A 17,871-nucleotide genomic window follows, 5' to 3' on the forward strand; every position below is an offset into this window, starting at 1 on the left:
TTCATTGCCCCCTTTTCAGTTATGTGGATTGACTTATCCCTGAAGTGGTTAATTCTCACCTTGACATCTCATAGAACAACTGAATCTCTACCAAGGGTGAATGTGTCCTTCCTCTTAATGTCTAAAAGAAAAGGTTAAAATTCATTGAAGCAAAATGCAACAACCCAAAATGTTGGGGAGGTCGTTTCCACAGTTATTTCATATGACAGTGCTTGGAGTGAAACTACATGACCATGGTGAAGAAGAAAAAACACTTTACCTTGTTCCTCCTGACTGATGTCCTTATGCGTGTTTTGCACAGTTGAGTGTTTTGTGTCTTGTCGTCTGTGTAGGCAACAGCCCTCTTCCCTGGGATAGAACTAGATGATATTTAGACACGTTAATTTGACTTCTCCATTGCTCACATTGATGTGGATATGATTATAATGCTCTGTTTTGTGGGCTTCCCAAGAAAACAATAAATCCCTTACTACTTGTTCGAAATGCAGTAGCACAGATCCTAACCAATACAAGAAAGAGAATATCATTCCTATTTTGAAAAAACTTCACTTTTCACCTGTATTATCTAGGATAAATTTGAAAGTTATTTTACTTGATTTTTAAGCTTTAAGCGACCTAGCACGTCTGTACCTTCCTGAATGTCTGTCTTCCTATGTTCCTATACGTGACCTGAGATCTGCACATACTGGCCTACTGCAAATACCACATGTGAAATGCAGAAAGAGTGGAGAGGCTGCTTTTTGTTTTTATGCTTCTAAATTATGAAACTCACTTCCACTTTTTATTAGGCAGTCAAGCTCGGTACATTGTTTTAAAAAACATTTGAAAATGTTGCTTTTAGTTAAAGTGGTTCTTTGTTCTTTCTATTTCTGTTTCTTTTTTTAATTCTCTTTAATTGTTCTTATTTTATTACGACTTTCCTAATTTTTATTTATTTAATTGACATGTATGTTGCTTTACTGTATTGCTGTATTTTCCTTGACAACTGAAAGTATATCTCTCAATTTTAATATTTTACTTTTACGCTTGGTTTTTAAAGCACCAAAGCACTATTTGTATGAAAGGTGCTCTATAAATAAAGTTTATTATTATTATTTTTAATATTATTATTATACTTTGTTACATTTTTGGTTAGGACAAAGATTCTAGTAGAGGTGACCTCTTTTACCCCGTTCCAAAAAATTGGAAAACTACCTTCAGAATACACTGACCATGACCATCTACTGTCTCCTTTAACTGTGTATTGTCATCATGCATATCTTGTGTATTATTTATTGTAGTTGGTTTTGTCATTCTGTAAAGAAGCCACCTTTCAAGGCACTATATAAAATAATGTTTGTTATTATTATTTACATTTTTCATCGTAAAATCTGGCGAAGAGTCTTAAGAGAATAACAAAGAACACGTTGCTCTTACCTTTCCATTCCAAGAAATGCCCTCAGCTCGGATTGCAGAGATTGACCTCTCTGTCTCAAATTCTGAGAAACATAGACTCGATTGAAAAATGACCATTTCCTAAGATTCACATAACATCACCAGTCAACATTTGCCACTTGACATCAATAGAAACCATAGAGTACATGACATTTCCAATCAGTTTTCTTTCAAGGTACAATACCAATCGCCTTGCCAGAAGAGTTATACTGCGGTAGATAAATATTACAAATGTCAGATACACGCAGAGTTGTTTGGATTACTATGAAAAGATTGGCAAATATATTTATGTTCATTATATTTCTTGGAGTGACCGAGCTAAAGAGAAAAAAATACTTACCTTTATCTCTGCAGACAGGATCGCAAGGGATTCCCTTATACTGGGTTCCTATATAACAAATAATACATTATTCAAAAAACATGATATTTCTCTGTCCATTGGCAGCATGATTGTTTATCATTACAGTTTTAGTTAGCTTTAATTTTGTAAACCCCAAGTAAACATAGTTTGTGCCTTTCTCTGAACTTTTTGGCTTTTCAATTCAGTTGTTTGTAAGCTTATTTTACAGTTGCTAGGTTGATGAAGTTCCTGAACCGTGCAGTATTTCTTTTGGGTTTGGTGCGAATCATATTCTAGTGGTTGGGGGAAAAAAGCACAGGTGCCATCCCACCATTTAACCCTGAAACTTACCTTAGCCGATTCTTCAACTAAACCAGACATGTTAACTAAGTGTTACAGTATGTTTCAAAGTGTGTATTTTAGCAAACACAACTGAAGTTCTTTTGTCTCCTTGGAGACACCTGGAACTGGTGTGATGCTGGTTCTATGACATCATTCGTTCTAAATGTAAATGCAGGTATTGGCACAACATAGTAAATTGGTGTAAAGTTATGGATCCATTTATGATTTTCACTCAGTTTGAAAGAGTTCCTGTCGTGTAGTTAAACTTTGTGTTACGGAGGGTTAACTGGGGTTCTGGCTACTAGTTAGGCTTGGTCATTCAGTCATCTGGTTCATGAAATAGGAAGCTAAGAGATCTGTGTTTTAGTTTTACTGTTTGTTTTTGTTCCATAGAATAAGAAATGTTTCATTAATATTAGTAATAGAGTAGCTGTTTCTCTAAACAGTGTGTGTCAGTTTGCACTGCAGGTGTGCCAGGTAGAGACCATTTAAGAACCCAAAAATATGCTGTCATTTACTGCCGTGGCTAATTTCTGTTAACCTTGTCTCTCACTCACTTTGATGAGCAAAATGTTCATACATAAAGCATACATTTCTGATTGGTCAGAAGAAGCTTCTTAACATATAAGGTATAAACAAAGTCAGAAAGTTAGGCACTTAGGTCAGCCTTAGGCAGTTAACCAAGCCCATAATCCGATAAGAAGCTATTCCCTTTCATGTTGCTAAATCACATGTAGGATACATGAGTTACACCTCCACTTAAGAGACCTTAAAGAGACCTTGGCCAGCCAGGAGTGTAGAAAACCGTAAAACAGTTCTTGAGGACCTAATTGTTAACTCTTAACAGGCAAAGGTTCCTTCAGTCCTATGAGAAATATTTTAGAATTGAACTAAAGTGTGTTTCCGATACAGGAGCATATGTCTGTCAGGGCCTGTTGGAGAGGCCCTGGATGAGAACCCCTGGCTGCAGTTCCACATCCCCCTGAAAGTAAATAGAGCCATAAGCACGGAGCTCAGGACACTGCTCCAGGACATGCTGGCTGTCGATCCTGACCAGCGACCAGAAGCCATCCAGCTGAAGAAGCAAGTCAGGCAAGCCATGGCACGAGAGAAAACATCTTTGTAGTGACTGATAGCAAGATGTCCGTGACCAAGGGCAAATCGTCTGAGTAAAGTCTGATTTCATTTTTATGTCCCGAAAGGCCACTGCCTTTGTGCTGTAGATTTCTGATTTAGACGGGCATTTCTATGGACAACTTTGACTTTTCTGTGGGTCCAATGAAAATAAGTTTTTTAACTTATTCTTTGTTACAGTTTTCGAAAGTTTAAAGACATTCACTGAGTTGAAGATAAAGGAAAAGTTTCATCTTTCACCTCTTGGAAGGTAGGCCGGTCAGAGGTACAATATATGTCTTCATCCTCCATGTTTGTAACTACAGGTTTCACAGTGTTGAGCTAAGACACAAAAACACCTACAAATGGCAGTTCCAAATGTATCAAATGTATAAACCTGGGCTGAAAAAGTGTGTACAGTATATACTCTGTGTAGGTCTGATAAAAGTATTCGAGTCAAAGTGTCATATGGATACAAATTCTCATGATTTTGTATTGTGTGTTTTTTCTCTGTTCTGCTTTATTGAAAGAAATCAGATGCTCTTCCTGAAACTTACCTTAGCTGATTCTTCAGCTAAACCAGACAGACTTCTGAAATTCTCAAATATTATCAAATCTTGTTGGTTCAGAGGTGGTGGAGCCCATTACCAACAGACTCACAGCTGAAATTGCTGTGAAAAGGGCTTCTACCAAATATTAACATGTGGGTGAAAATGTATACAATTGTAATATTTCCTTTTTTCCCTTTGAAAGTATAACATATGTGGTGTGAGAAAGAGGTCCTCATTTAATTGCATGAAACTCTGGCACTGGCGCAACAAACTGAACAAAGTTCAAGGGGGTATACGCTTTCTGTAGACACTTTATTTCCTCTTTTTCCATACTCTAAGAAATGATTTGGGAAACCTGTGGGACACTGGAGGTCATTATACATGAGCCTCTTTCTGCACCTTTTAAGCCATTGAAACCTAGTTGCCTTGTTACAAGGTCTAATATTACAGTAGGTGTGGTTTCCGTCTCCTAATTTCTGAGAATGATCAAATTGGGGAATAAGTTGTAGGGAATACCACTCTTGCACTTCTAAGAAAAGACTATCTCAAATGAAACTCGCTATAGAAAGACATCTTGTTGAAAAATTCTTTATTTTTTGTCATTTCTAAAGAAAAAACATTCATCAAGTCCTTCACAAATGTTTTGTTTGTAAATTTCTCTGTTGTTCCCTTTCACACTCAACTGAACTATGTGTTATGTCTTGTAAACGTAATCAAACATTTCACTTAGGTGTGTGGGTTAACACAAACCCATATTGTATGAAACATTCAGTTTTTCATTCAAGTTTTTTCTAACAATTGCATCCATGCTAGGACTACAGTAAACAACACTTTTTACTAAAGTAAATGAAATTGTTCATTTAACAAGACACATTGTTTTAAATGTATGCAATACGACGACACTAAAAACAACACTGAAACTTTTCATTGAAATACTGGACGAGATTGTGCATATTCAATGGATTTCTCCTGGTGCTTTTTTTCATCAGTCTTTTCATATTCTTGTTCTCTACTCAGGTGTCTCCTGTTCCTTTGGTGATGTCTGCTGTATACACATGGTATCATACACTTGAGCAAAGTGTGATACCACCGTTTGTTCTTCTCCTAAAATAAAGATGAACATTGACAAAAGTCAGTAGCACTCTTTTCTTTGACAGACGAACAAAACAATGCAAGAATAACCATACTCTCTGTTCCTTACTCATTTCTACCTACCTGTTTGACCACTTTGTCTGCTTCAGTCAGGACAGGGTGCTGGGGCTGACTCTGAGCAATCTGAGAAGAGCTCTCTGTGATCTTCTCCCCTACAGTGGCTACATTGTACTCTGTTTGAAATCCAGGTATCGCCTCCGGTAAGTTCCTCGGTCCTTTTTGGGACTTGAAAGGGTAGAATCATTTTGTGACTACATTTCCTTGTCATGCACTGATATGTTCTGGTTTGTGTTCGATTACTGCAGGCGTTCAAGTACTTTCTTTTTGTTCTAGATTGGCAGTGTTTGAGATGGTAGGAACTTGTCATATTCTCAACTCTGAATGCTCTGTAAACATACTATTTTAGCAATTCTTAGAAATCTGAAAGCAGTGTTACCTGTATCATTTTTTGTCTTGGTAGTAGTATTGCAGCTCCAACATCAGCACTTAAATAATGGTTTGTGATGTTACTTGTCCTTGGAGTTAGTATACTCCTGAGAAGTCAAGAGAAATCTTACGTAAGCATTAATTATGTTTCACTTTTGAAAGCAAAGTACGTGTCAAGTACTTTGAAGGCATTTGTTGATACTTTTAAGCACTTTGGTTGATTATTATTATCCTTCAATTAGTTATTACAAGTCCAACATTCTCTACATGATCTCACTCCATATTCAGAATGTGGGAATACAGTTGTTTTAAGGAAATGCCACTGAATAGATAGTAGCTGCACTCTACAAAGATGAATTTGCTAATTAATCAGTCAGGGACACAGCTTATACTTCAGTAGTCTTAGATCATGTAATGATGATTATTGTACTTTATAACTAGCAAAATCCCCATATCCTGTTCATTGCCCCCTTTTCAGTTATGTGGATTGACTTATCCCTGAAGTGGTTAATTCTCACCTTGACATCTCATAGAACAACTGAATCTCTACCAAGGGTGAATGTGTCCTTCCTCTTAATGTCTAAAAGAAAAGGTTAAAATTCATTGAAGCAAAATGCAACAACCCAAAATGTTGGGGAGGTCGTTTCCACAGTTATTTCATATGACAGTGCTTGGAGTGAAACTACATGACCATGGTGAAGAAGAAAAAACACTTTACCTTGTTCCTCCTGACTGATGTCCTTATGCGTGTTTTGCACAGTTGAGTGTTTTGTGTCTTGTCGTCTGTGTAGGCAACAGCCCTCTTCCCTGGGATAGAACTAGATGATATTTAGACACGTTAATTTGACTTCTCCATTGCTCACATTGATGTGGATATGATTATAATGCTCTGTTTTGTGGGCTTCCCAAGAAAACAATAAATCCCTTACTACTTGTTCGAAATGCAGTAGCACAGATCCTAACCAATACAAGAAAGAGAATATCATTCCTATTTTGAAAAAACTTCACTTTTCACCTGTATTATCTAGGATAAATTTGAAAGTTATTTTACTTGATTTTTAAGCTTTAAGCGACCTAGCACGTCTGTACCTTCCTGAATGTCTGTCTTCCTATGTTCCTATACGTGACCTGAGATCTGCACATACTGGCCTACTGCAAATACCACATGTGAAATGCAGAAAGAGTGGAGAGGCTGCTTTTTGTTTTTATGCTTCTAAATTATGAAACTCACTTCCACTTTTTATTAGGCAGTCAAGCTCGGTACATTGTTTTAAAAAACATTTGAAAATGTTGCTTTTAGTTAAAGTGGTTCTTTGTTCTTTCTATTTCTGTTTCTTTTTTTAATTCTCTTTAATTGTTCTTATTTTATTACGACTTTCCTAATTTTTATTTATTTAATTGACATGTATGTTGCTTTACTGGATTGCTGTATTTTCCTTTACAACTGAAAGTATATCTCTCAATTTTAATATTTTATTTTTACGCTTGGTTTTTAAAGCACCAAAGCACTATTTGTATGAAAGGTGCTCTATAGATAAAGTTTATTATTATTATTTTTAATATTATTATTATACTTTGTTACATTTTTGGTTAGGACAAAGATTCTAGTAGAGGTGGCCTCTTTTACCCCGTTCCAAAAAATTGGAAAACTACCTTCAGAATACACTGACAATGACCATCTACTGTCTCCTTTAACTGTGTATTGTCATCATGCATATCTTGTGTGTTATTTATTGTAGTTGGTTTTGTCATTCTGTAAAGAAGCCACCTTTCAAGGCACTATATAAAATAATGTTTGTTATTATTATTTACATTTTTCATCGTTAAATCTGGCGAAGAGTCTTAAGAGAATATCAAAGAACAAGTTGCTCTTACCTTTCCATTCCAAGAAATGCCCTCAGCTCGGATTGCAGAGATTGACCTCTCTGTCTCAAATTCTGAGAAACATAGACTCGATTGAAAAATGACCATTTCCTAAGATTCACATAACATCACCAGTCAACATTTGCCACTTGACATCAATAGCAACCATAGAGTACATGACATGTCCAATCAGTTTTCTTTCAAGGTACAATACCAATCGCCTTGCCAGAAGAGTTATACTGCGGTAGATAAATATTACAAATGTCAGATACACGCAGAGTTGTTTGGATTACTATGAAAAGATTGGCAAATATATTTATGTTCATTATATTTCTTGGAGTGACAGAGCTAAAGAGAAAACAATACTTACCTTTATCTCTGCAGACAGGATCGCGAGGGATTCCCTTATACTGGGTTCCTGTGTAACAAATAATACATTATTCAAAAAACATGATATTTCTCTGTCCATTGGCAGCATGATTGTTTATCATTACAGTTTTAGTTAGCTTTAATTTTGTAAACCCCAAGTAAACATAGTTTGTGCCTTTCTCTGAACTTTTTGGCATTTCAATTCAGTTGTTTGTAAGCTTATTTTACAGTTGCTAGGTTGATGAAGTTCCTGAACTGTGCAGTATTTCTTTTGGGTTTGGTGCGAATCATATTCTAGCGGTTGGGGGAAAAAAGCACAGGTGCCATCCCACCATTAACCCTGAAACTTACCTTAGCCGATTCTTCAACTAAACCAGACATGTTAACTAAGTGTTACAGTATGTTTCAAAGTGTGTATTTTAGCAAACACAACTGAAGTTCTGTTGTCTCCTTGGAGACACCTGGAACTGGTGTGATGCTGGTTCTATGACATCATTCGTTCTAAGTGTAAATGCAGGTATTGGCACAACATAGTAAATTGATGTAAAGTTATGGATCCATTTATGATTTTCACTCAGTTTGAAAGAGTTCCTGTCGTGTGGTTCAACTTTGTGTTACGGAGGGTTAACTGGGGTTCTGGCTACTAGTTAGGCTTGGTCATTCAGTCATCTGGTTCATGAAATAGGAAGCTAAGAGATCTGTGTTTTAGTTTTAATGTTTGTTTTTGTTCCATAGAATCAGAAATGTTTCATTAATATTAGTAATAGAGTAGCTGTTTCTCTAAACAGTGTGTGTCAGTTTGCACTGCAGGTGTGCCAGGTAGAGACCATTTAAGAACCCAAAAATATGCTGTCATTTACTGCCGTGGCTAATTTCTGTTAACCTTGTCTCTCACTCACTTTGATGAGCAAAATGTTCATACATAAAGCATACATTTCTGATTGGTCAGAAGAAGCTTCTTAACATATAAGGTATAAAGAAAGTCAGAAAGTTAGGCACTTAGGTCAGCCTTAGGCAGTTAACCAAGACCATAATCCGATAAGAAGCTATTCCCTTTCATGTTGCTAAATCACATGTAGGATAAATGAGTTACACCTCCACTTAAGAGACCTTAAAGAGACCTTGGCCAGCCAGGAGTTGAGAAAACTGTAAAACAGTTCTTGAGGACCTAATTGTTAACTCTTAACAGGCAAAGGTTCCTTCAGTCCTATGAGAAATATTTTAGAATTGAACTAAAGTGTGTTTCCGATACAGGAGCATATGTCTGTCAGGGCCTGTTGGAGAGGCCCTGGATGAGAACCCCTGGCTGCAGTTCCACATCCCCCTGAAAGTAAATAGAGCCATAAGCACGGAGCTAAGGACACTGCTCCAGGACATGCTGGCTGTCGATCCTGACCAGCGACCAGAAGCCATCCAGCAGAAGAAGCAAGTCAGGCAAGCCATGGCACGAGAGAAAACATCTTTGTAGTGACTGATAGCAAGATGTCCGTGACCAAGGGCAAATCGTCTGAGTAAAGTCTGATTTCATTTTTATGTCCCGAAAGGCCACTGCCTTTGTGCTGTAGATTTCTGATTTAGACGGGCATTTCTATGGACAACTTTGACTTTTCTGTGGGTCCAATGAAAATAAGTTTTTTAACTTATTCTTTGTTACAGTTTTCGAAAGTTTAAAGACATTCACTGAGTTGACGATAAAGGAAAAGTTTCATCTTTCACCTCTTGGAAGGTAGGCCGGTCAGAGGTACAATATATGTCTTCATGTCTTCATCCTCCATGTTTGTAACTACAGGTTTCACAGTGTTGAGCTAAGACACAAAAACACCTACATATGGCAGTTCCAAATGTATCAAATGTATAAACCTGGGCTGAAAAAGTGTGTACAGTATATACTCTGTGTAGGTCTGATAAAAGTATTCGAGTCAAAGTGTCATATGGATACAAATTCTCATGATTTTGTATTGTGTGTTTTTTCTCTGTTCTGCTTTATTGAAAGAAATCAGATGCTCTTCCTGAAACTTACCTTAGCTGATTCTTCAGCTAAACCAGACAGACTTCTGAAATTCTCAAATATTATCAAATCTTGTTGGTTCAGAGGTGGTGGAGCCCATTACCAACAGACTCACAGCTGAAATTGCTGTGAAAAGGGCTTCTACCAAATATTAACATGTGGGTGAAAATGTATACAATTGTAATATTTCCTTTTTTCCCTTTGAAAGTATAACATATGTGGTGTGAGAAAGAGGTCCTCATTTAATTGCATGAAACTCTGGCACTTGCGCAACAAACTGAACAAAGTTCAAGGGGGTATACGCTTTCTGTAGACACTTTATTTCCTCTTTTTCCATACTCTAAGAAATGATTTGGGAAACCTGTGGGACACTGGAGGTCATTATACATGAGCCTCTTTCTGCACCTTTTAAGCCATTGAAACCTAGTTGCCTTGTTACAAGGTCTAATATTACAGTAGGTGTGGTTTCCGTCTCCTAATTTCTGAGAATGATCAAATTGGGGAATAAGTTGTAGGGAATACCACTCTTGCACTTCTAAGAAAAGACTATCTCAAATGAAACTCGCTATAGAAAGACATCTTGTTGAAAAATTCTTTATTTTTTGTCATTTCTAAAGAAAAAACATTCATCAAGTCCTTCACAAATGTTTTGTTTGTGACTTTCTCTGTTGTTCCCTTTCACACTCAACTGAACTATGTGTTATGTCTTGTAAACGTAATCAAACATTTCACTTAGGTGTGTGGGTTAACACAAACCCATATTGTATGAAACATTCAGTTTTTCATTCAAGTTTTTTCTAACAATTGCATCCATGCTAGGACTACAGTAAACAACACTTTTTACTAAAGTAAATGAAATTGTTCATTAAACAAGACACATTGTTTTAAATGTATGCAATACGACGACACTAAAAACAACACTGAAACTTTTCATTGAAATACTGGACGAGATTGTGCATATTTAATGGATTTCTCCTGGTGCTTTTTTTCATCAGTCTTTTCATGTTCTTGTTCTCTACTCAGGTGTCTCCTGTTCCTTTGGTGATGTCTGCTGTACACACATGGTATCATACACTTGAGCAAAGTGTGATACCACCGTTTGTTCTTCTCCTAAAATAAAGATGAACATTGACAAAAGTCAGAAGCACTCTTTTCTTTGACAGACGAACAAAACAATGCAAGAATAACCATACTCTCTGTTCCTTACTCATTTCTACCTACCTGTTTGACCAATTTGTCTGCTTCAGTCAGGACAGGGTGCTGGGGCTGACTCTGAGCAATCTGAGAAGAGCTCTCTGTGATCTTCTCCCCTACAGTGGCTACATTGTACTCTGTTTGAAATCCAGGTATCGCCTCCGGTAAGTTCCTCGGTCCTTTTTGGGACTTGAAAGGGCAGAATCATTTTGTGACTACATTTCCTTGTCATGCACTGATATGTTCTGGTTTGTGTTCGATTACTGCAGGCGTTCAAGTACTTTCTTTTTGTTCTAGATTGGCAGTGCTTGAGATGGTAGGAACTTGTCATATTCTCAACTCTGAATGCTCTGTAAACATACTATTTTAGCAATTCTTAGAAATCTGAAAGCAGTGTTACCTGTATCATTTTTTGTCTTGGTAGTAGTATTGCAGCTCCAACATCAGCACTTAAATAATGGTTTGTGATGTTACTTGTCCTTGGAGTTAGTATACTCCTGAGAAGTCAAGAGAAATCTTACGTAAGCATTAATTATGTTTCACTTTTGAAAGCAAAGTACGTGTCAAGTACTTTGAAGGCATTTGTTGATACTTTTAAGCACTTTCGTTGATTATTATTATCCTTCAATTAGTTATTACAAGTCCAACATTCTCTACATGATCTCACTCCATATTCAGATGTGGGAATACAATTGTTTTAAGGAAATGCCACTGAATAGATAGTAGCTGCACTCTACAAAGATGAATTTGCTAATTAATCAGTCGGACACAGCTTATACTTCAGTAGTCTTAGATCATGTAATGATGATTATTGTACTTTATAACTAGCAAAATCCCCATATCCTGTTCATTGCCCCTTTTTCAGTTATGTGGATTGACTTATCCCTGAAGTGGTTAATTCTCACCTTGACATCTCATAGAACAACTGAATCTCTACCAAGGGTGAATGTGTCCTTCCTCTTAATGTCTAAAAGAAAAGGTTAAAATTCATTGAAGCAAAATGCAACAACCCAAAATGTTGGGGAGGTCGTTTCCACAGTTATTTCATATGACAGTGCTTGGAGTGAAACTACATGACCATGGTGAAGAAGAAAAAACACTTTACCTTGTTCCTCCTGACTGATGTCCTTATGCGTGTTTTGCACAGTTGAGTGTTTTGTGTCTTGTCGTCTGTGTAGGCAACAGCCCTCTTCCCTGGGATAGAACTAGATGATATTTAGACACGTTAATTTGACTTCTCCATTGCTCACATTGATGTGGATATGATTATAATGCTCTGTTTTGTGGGCTTCCCAAGAAAACAATAAATCCCTTACTACTTGTTCGAAATGCAGTAGCACAGATCCTAACCAATACAAGAAAGAGAATATCATTCCTATTTTGAAAAAACTTCACTTTTCACCTGTATTATCTAGGATAAATTTGAAAGTTATTTTACTTGATTTTTAAGCTTTAAGCGACCTAGCACGTCTGTACCTTCCTGAATGTCTGTCTTCCTATGTTCCTATACGTGACCTGAGATCTGCACATACTGGCCTACTGCAAATACCACATGTGAAATGCAGAAAGAGTGGAGAGGCTGCTTTTTGTTTTTATGCTTCTAAATTATGAAACTCACTTCCACTTTTTATTAGGCAGTCAAGCTCGGTACATTGTTTTAAAAAACATTTGAAAATGTTGCTTTTAGTTAAAGTGGTTCTTTGTTCTTTCTATTTCTGTTTCTTTTTTTAATTCTCTTTAATTGTTCTTATTTTATTACGACTTTCCTAATTTTTATTTATTTAATTGACATGTATGTTGCTTTACTGGATTGCTGTATTTTCCTTTACAACTGAAAGTATATCTCTCAATTTTAATATTTTACTTTTACGCTTGGTTTTTAAAGCACCAAAGCACTATTTGTATGAAAGGTGCTCTATAGATAAAGTTTATTATTATTATTTTTAATATTATTATTATACTTTGTTACATTTTTGGTTAGGACAAAGATTCTAGTAGAGGTGGCCTCTTTTACCCCGTTCCAAAAAATTGGAAAACTACCTTCAGAATACACTGACAATGACCATCTACTGTCTCCTTTAACTGTGTATTGTCATCATGCATATCTTGTGTGTTATTTATTGTAGTTGGTTTTGTCATTCTGTAAAGAAGCCACCTTTCAAGGCACTATATAAAATAATGTTTGTTATTATTATTTACATTTTTCATCGTTAAATCTGGCGAAGAGTCTTAAGAGAATATCAAAGAACAAGTTGCTCTTACCTTTCCATTCCAAGAAATGCCCTCAGCTCGGATTGCAGAGATTGACCTCTCTGTCTCAAATTCTGAGAAACATAGACTCGATTGAAAAATGACCATTTCCTAAGATTCACATAACATCACCAGTCAACATTTGCCACTTGACATCAATAGAAACCATAGAGTACATGACATTTCCAATCAGTTTTCTTTCAAGGTACAATACCAATCGCCTTGCCAGAAGAGTTATACTGCGGTAGATAAATATTACAAATGTCAGATACACGCAGAGTTGTTTGGATTACTATGAAAAGATTGGCAAATATATTTATGTTCATTATATTTCTTGGAGTGACAGAGCTAAAGAGAAAACAATACTTACCTTTATCTCTGCAGACAGGATCGCAAGGGATTCCCTTATACTGGGTTCCTATGTAACAAATAATACATTATTCAAAAAACATGATATTTCTCTGTCCATTGGCAGCATGATTGTTTATCATTACAGTTTTAGTTAGCTTTAATTTTGTAAACCCCAAGTAAACATAGTTTGTGCCTTTCTCTGAACTTTTTGGCATTTCAATTCAGTTGTTTGTAAGCTTATTTTACAGTTGCTAGGTTGATGAAGTTCCTGAACTGTGCAGTATTTCTTTTGGGTTTGGTGCGAATCATATTCTAGTGGTTGGGGGAAAAAAGCACAGGTGCCATCCCACCATTAAACCCTGAAACTTACCTTAGCCGATTCTTCAACTAAACCAGACATGTTAACTAAGTGTTACAGTATGTTTCAAAGTGTGTATTTTAGCAAACACAACTGAAGTTCTGTTGTCTCCTTGGAGACACCTGGAACTGGTGTGATGCTGGTTCTATGACATCATTCGTTCTAAATGTAAATGCAGGTATTGGCACAACATAGTAAATTGATGTAAAGTTATGGATCCATTTATGATTTTCACTCAGTTTGAAAGAGTTCCTGTCGTGTGGTTAAACTTTGTGTTTGTGTTACGGAGGGTTAACTGGGGTTCTGGCTACTAGTTAGGCTTGGTCATTCAGTCATCTGGTTCATGAAATAGGAAGCTAAGAGATCTGTGTTTTAGTTTTACTGTTTGTTTTTGTTCCATAGAATCAGAAATGTTTCATTAATATTAGTAATAGAGTAGCTGTTTCTCTAAACAGTGTGTGTCAGTTTGCACTGCAGGTGTGCCAGGTAGAGACCATTTAAGAACCCAAAAATATGCTGTCATTTACTGCCGTGGCTAATTTCTGTTAACCTTGTCTCTCACTCACTTTGATGAGCAAAATGTTCATACATAAAGCATACATTTCTGATTGGTCAGAAGAAGCTTCTTAACATATAAGGTATAAAGAAAGTCAGAAAGTTAGGCACTTAGGTCAGCCTTAGGCAGTTAACCAAGACCATAATCCGATAAGAAGCTATTCCCTTTCATGTTGCTAAATCACATGTTGGATACATGAGTTACACCTCCACTTAAGAGACCTTAAAGAGACCTTGGCCAGCCAGGAGTTGAGAAAACCGTAAAACAGTTCTTGAGGACCTAATTGTTAACTCTTAACAGGCAAAGGTTCCTTCAGTCCTATGAGAAATATTTTAGAATTGAACTAAAGTGTGTTTCCGATACAGGAGCATATGTCTGTCAGGGCCTGTTGGAGAGGCCCTGGATGAGAACCCCTGGCTGCAGTTCCACATCCCCCTGAAAGTAAATAGAGCCATAAGCACGGAGCTAAGGACACTGCTCCAGGACATGCTGGCTGTCGATCCTGACCAGCGACCAGAAGCCATCCAGCAGAAGAAGCAAGTCAGGCAAGCCATGGCACGAGAGAAAACATCTTTGTAGTGACTGATAGCAAGATGTCCGTGACCAAGGGCAATTCGTCTGAGTAAAGTCTGATTTCATTTTTATGTCCCGAAAGGCCACTGCCTTTGTGCTGTAGATTTCTGATTTAGACGGGCATTTCTATGGACAACTTTGACTTTTCTGTGGGTCCAATGAAAATAAGTTTTTTAACTTATTCTTTGTTACAGTTTTCGAAAGTTTAAAGACATTCACTGAGTTGACGATAAAGGAAAAGTTTCATCTTTCACCTCTTGGAAGGTAGGCCGGTCAGAGGTACAATATATGTCTTCATGTCTTCATCCTCCATGTTTGTAACTACAGGTTTCACAGTGTTGAGCTAAGACACAAAAACACCTACAAATGGCAGTTCCAAATGTATCAAATGTATAAACCTGGGCTGAAAAAGTGTGTACAGTATATACTCTGTGTAGGTCTGATAAAAGTATTCGAGTCAAAGTGTCATATGGATACAAATTCTCATGATTTTGTATTGTGTGTTTTTTCTCTGTTCTGCTTTATTGAAAGAAATCAGATGCTCTTCCTGAAACTTACCTTAGCTGATTCTTCAGCTAAACCAGACAGACTTCTGAAATTCTCAAATATTATCAAATCTTGTTGGTTCAGAGGTGGTGGAGCCCATTACCAACAGACTCACAGCTGAAATTGCTGTGAAAAGGGCTTCTACCAAATATTAACATGTGGGTGAAAATGTATACAATTGTAATATTTCCTTTTTTCCCTTTGAAAGTATAACATGTGGTGTGAGAAAGAGGTCCTCATTTAATTGCATGAAACTCTGGCACTGGCGCAACAAACTGAACAAAGTTCAAGGGGGTATACGCTTTCTGTAGACACTTTATTTCCTCTTTTTCCATACTCTAAGAAATGATTTGGGAAACCTGTGGGACACTGGAGGTCATTATACATGAGCCTCTTTCTGCACCTTTTAAGCCATTGAAACCTAGTTGCCTTGTTACAAGGTCTAATATTACAGTAGGTGTGGTTTCCGTCTCCTAATTTCTGAGAATGATCAAATTGGGGAATAAGTTGTAGGGAATACCACTCTTGCACTTCTAAGAAAAGACTATCTCAAATGAAACTCGCTATAGAAAGACATCTTGTTGAAAAATTCTTTATTTTTTGTCATTTCTAAAGAAAAAACATTCATCAAGTCCTTCACAAATGTTTTGTTTGTGACTTTCTCTGTTGTTCCCCTTCACACTCAACTGAACTATGTGTTATGTCTTGTAAACGTAATCAAACATTTCACTTAGGTGTGTGGGTTAACACAAACCCATATTGTATGAAACATTCAGTTTTTCATTCAAGTTTTTTCTAACAATTGCATCCATGCTAGGACTACAGTAAACAACACTTTTTACTAAAGTAAATGAAATTGTTCATTTAACAAGACACATTGTTTTAAATGTATGCAATACGACGACACTAAAAACAACACTGAAACTTTTCATTGAAATACTGGACGAGATTGTGCATATTCAATGGATTTCTCCTGGTGCTTTTTTTCATCAGTCTTTTCATATTCTTGTTCTCTACTCAGGTGTCTCCTGTTCCTTTGGTGATGTCTGCTGTATACACATGGTATCATACACTTGAGCAAAGTGTGATACCACCGTTTGTTCTTCTCCTAAAATAAAGATGAACATTGACAAAAGTCAGAAGCACTCTTTTCTTTGACAGATGAACAAAACAATGCAAGAATAACCATACTCTCTGTTCCTTACTCATTTCTACCTACCTGTTTGACCACTTTGTCTGCTTCAGTCAGGACAGGGTGCTGGGGCTGACTCTGAGCAATCTGAGAAGAGCTCTCTGTGATCTTCTCCCCTACAGTGGCTGCATTGTACTCTGTTTGAAATCCAGGTATCGCCTCCGGTAAGTTCCTCTGTCCTTTTTGGGACTTGAAAGGGTAGAATCATTTTGTGACTACATTTCCTTGTCATGCACTGATATGTTCTGGTTTGTGTTCGATTACTGCAGGCGTTCAAGTACTTTCTTTTTGTTCTAGATTGGCAGTGTTTGAGATGGTAGGAACTTGTCATATTCTCAACTCTGAATGCTCTGTAAACATACTATTTTAGCAATTCTTAGAAATCTGAAAGCAGTGTTACCTGTATCATTTTTTGTCTTGGTAGTAGTATTGCAGCTCCAACATCAGCACTTAAATAATGGTTTGTGATGTTACTTGTCCTTGGAGTTAGTATACTCCTGAGAAGTCAAGAGAAATCTTACGTAAGCATTAATTATGTTTCACTTTTGAAAGCAAAGTACGTGTCAAGTACTTTGAAGGCATTTGTTGATACTTTTAAGCACTTTCGTTGATTATTATTATCCTTCAATTAGTTATTACAAGTCCAACATTCTCTACATGATCTCACTCCATATTCCGAATGTGGGAATACAGTTGTTTTAAGGAAATGCCACTGAATAGATAGTAGCTGCACTCTACAAAGATGAATTTGCTAATTAATCAGTCAGGGACACAGCTTATACTTCAGTAGTCTTAGATCATGTAATGATGATTATTGTACTTTATAACTAGCAAAATCCCCATATCCTGTTCATTGCCCCCTTTTCAGTTATGTGGATTGACTTATCCCTGAAGTGGTTAATTCTCACCTTGACATCTCATAGAACAACTGAATCTCTACCAAGGGTGAATGTGTCCTTCCTCTTAATGTCTAAAAGAAAAGGTTAAAATTCATTGAAGCAAAATGCAACAACCCAAAATGTTGGGGAGGTCGTTTCCACAGTTATTTCACATGACAGTGCTTGGAGTGAAACTACATGACCATGGTGAAGAAGAAAAAACACTTTACCTTGTTCCTCCTGACTGATGTCCTTATGCGTGTTTTGCACAGTTGAGTGTTTTGTGTCTTGTCGTCTGTGTAGGCAACAGCCCTCTTCCCTGGGATAGAACTAGATGATATTTAGACACGTTAATTTGACTTCTCCATTGCTCAC

The sequence above is a fragment of the Lepisosteus platostomus genome, chromosome 18 (assembly GCF_059453375.1).
Source record: "Lepisosteus platostomus isolate fLepPlt1 chromosome 18, fLepPlt1.hap1, whole genome shotgun sequence".
NCBI classification, from domain to species: Eukaryota; Metazoa; Chordata; class Actinopteri; order Semionotiformes; family Lepisosteidae; genus Lepisosteus; species Lepisosteus platostomus.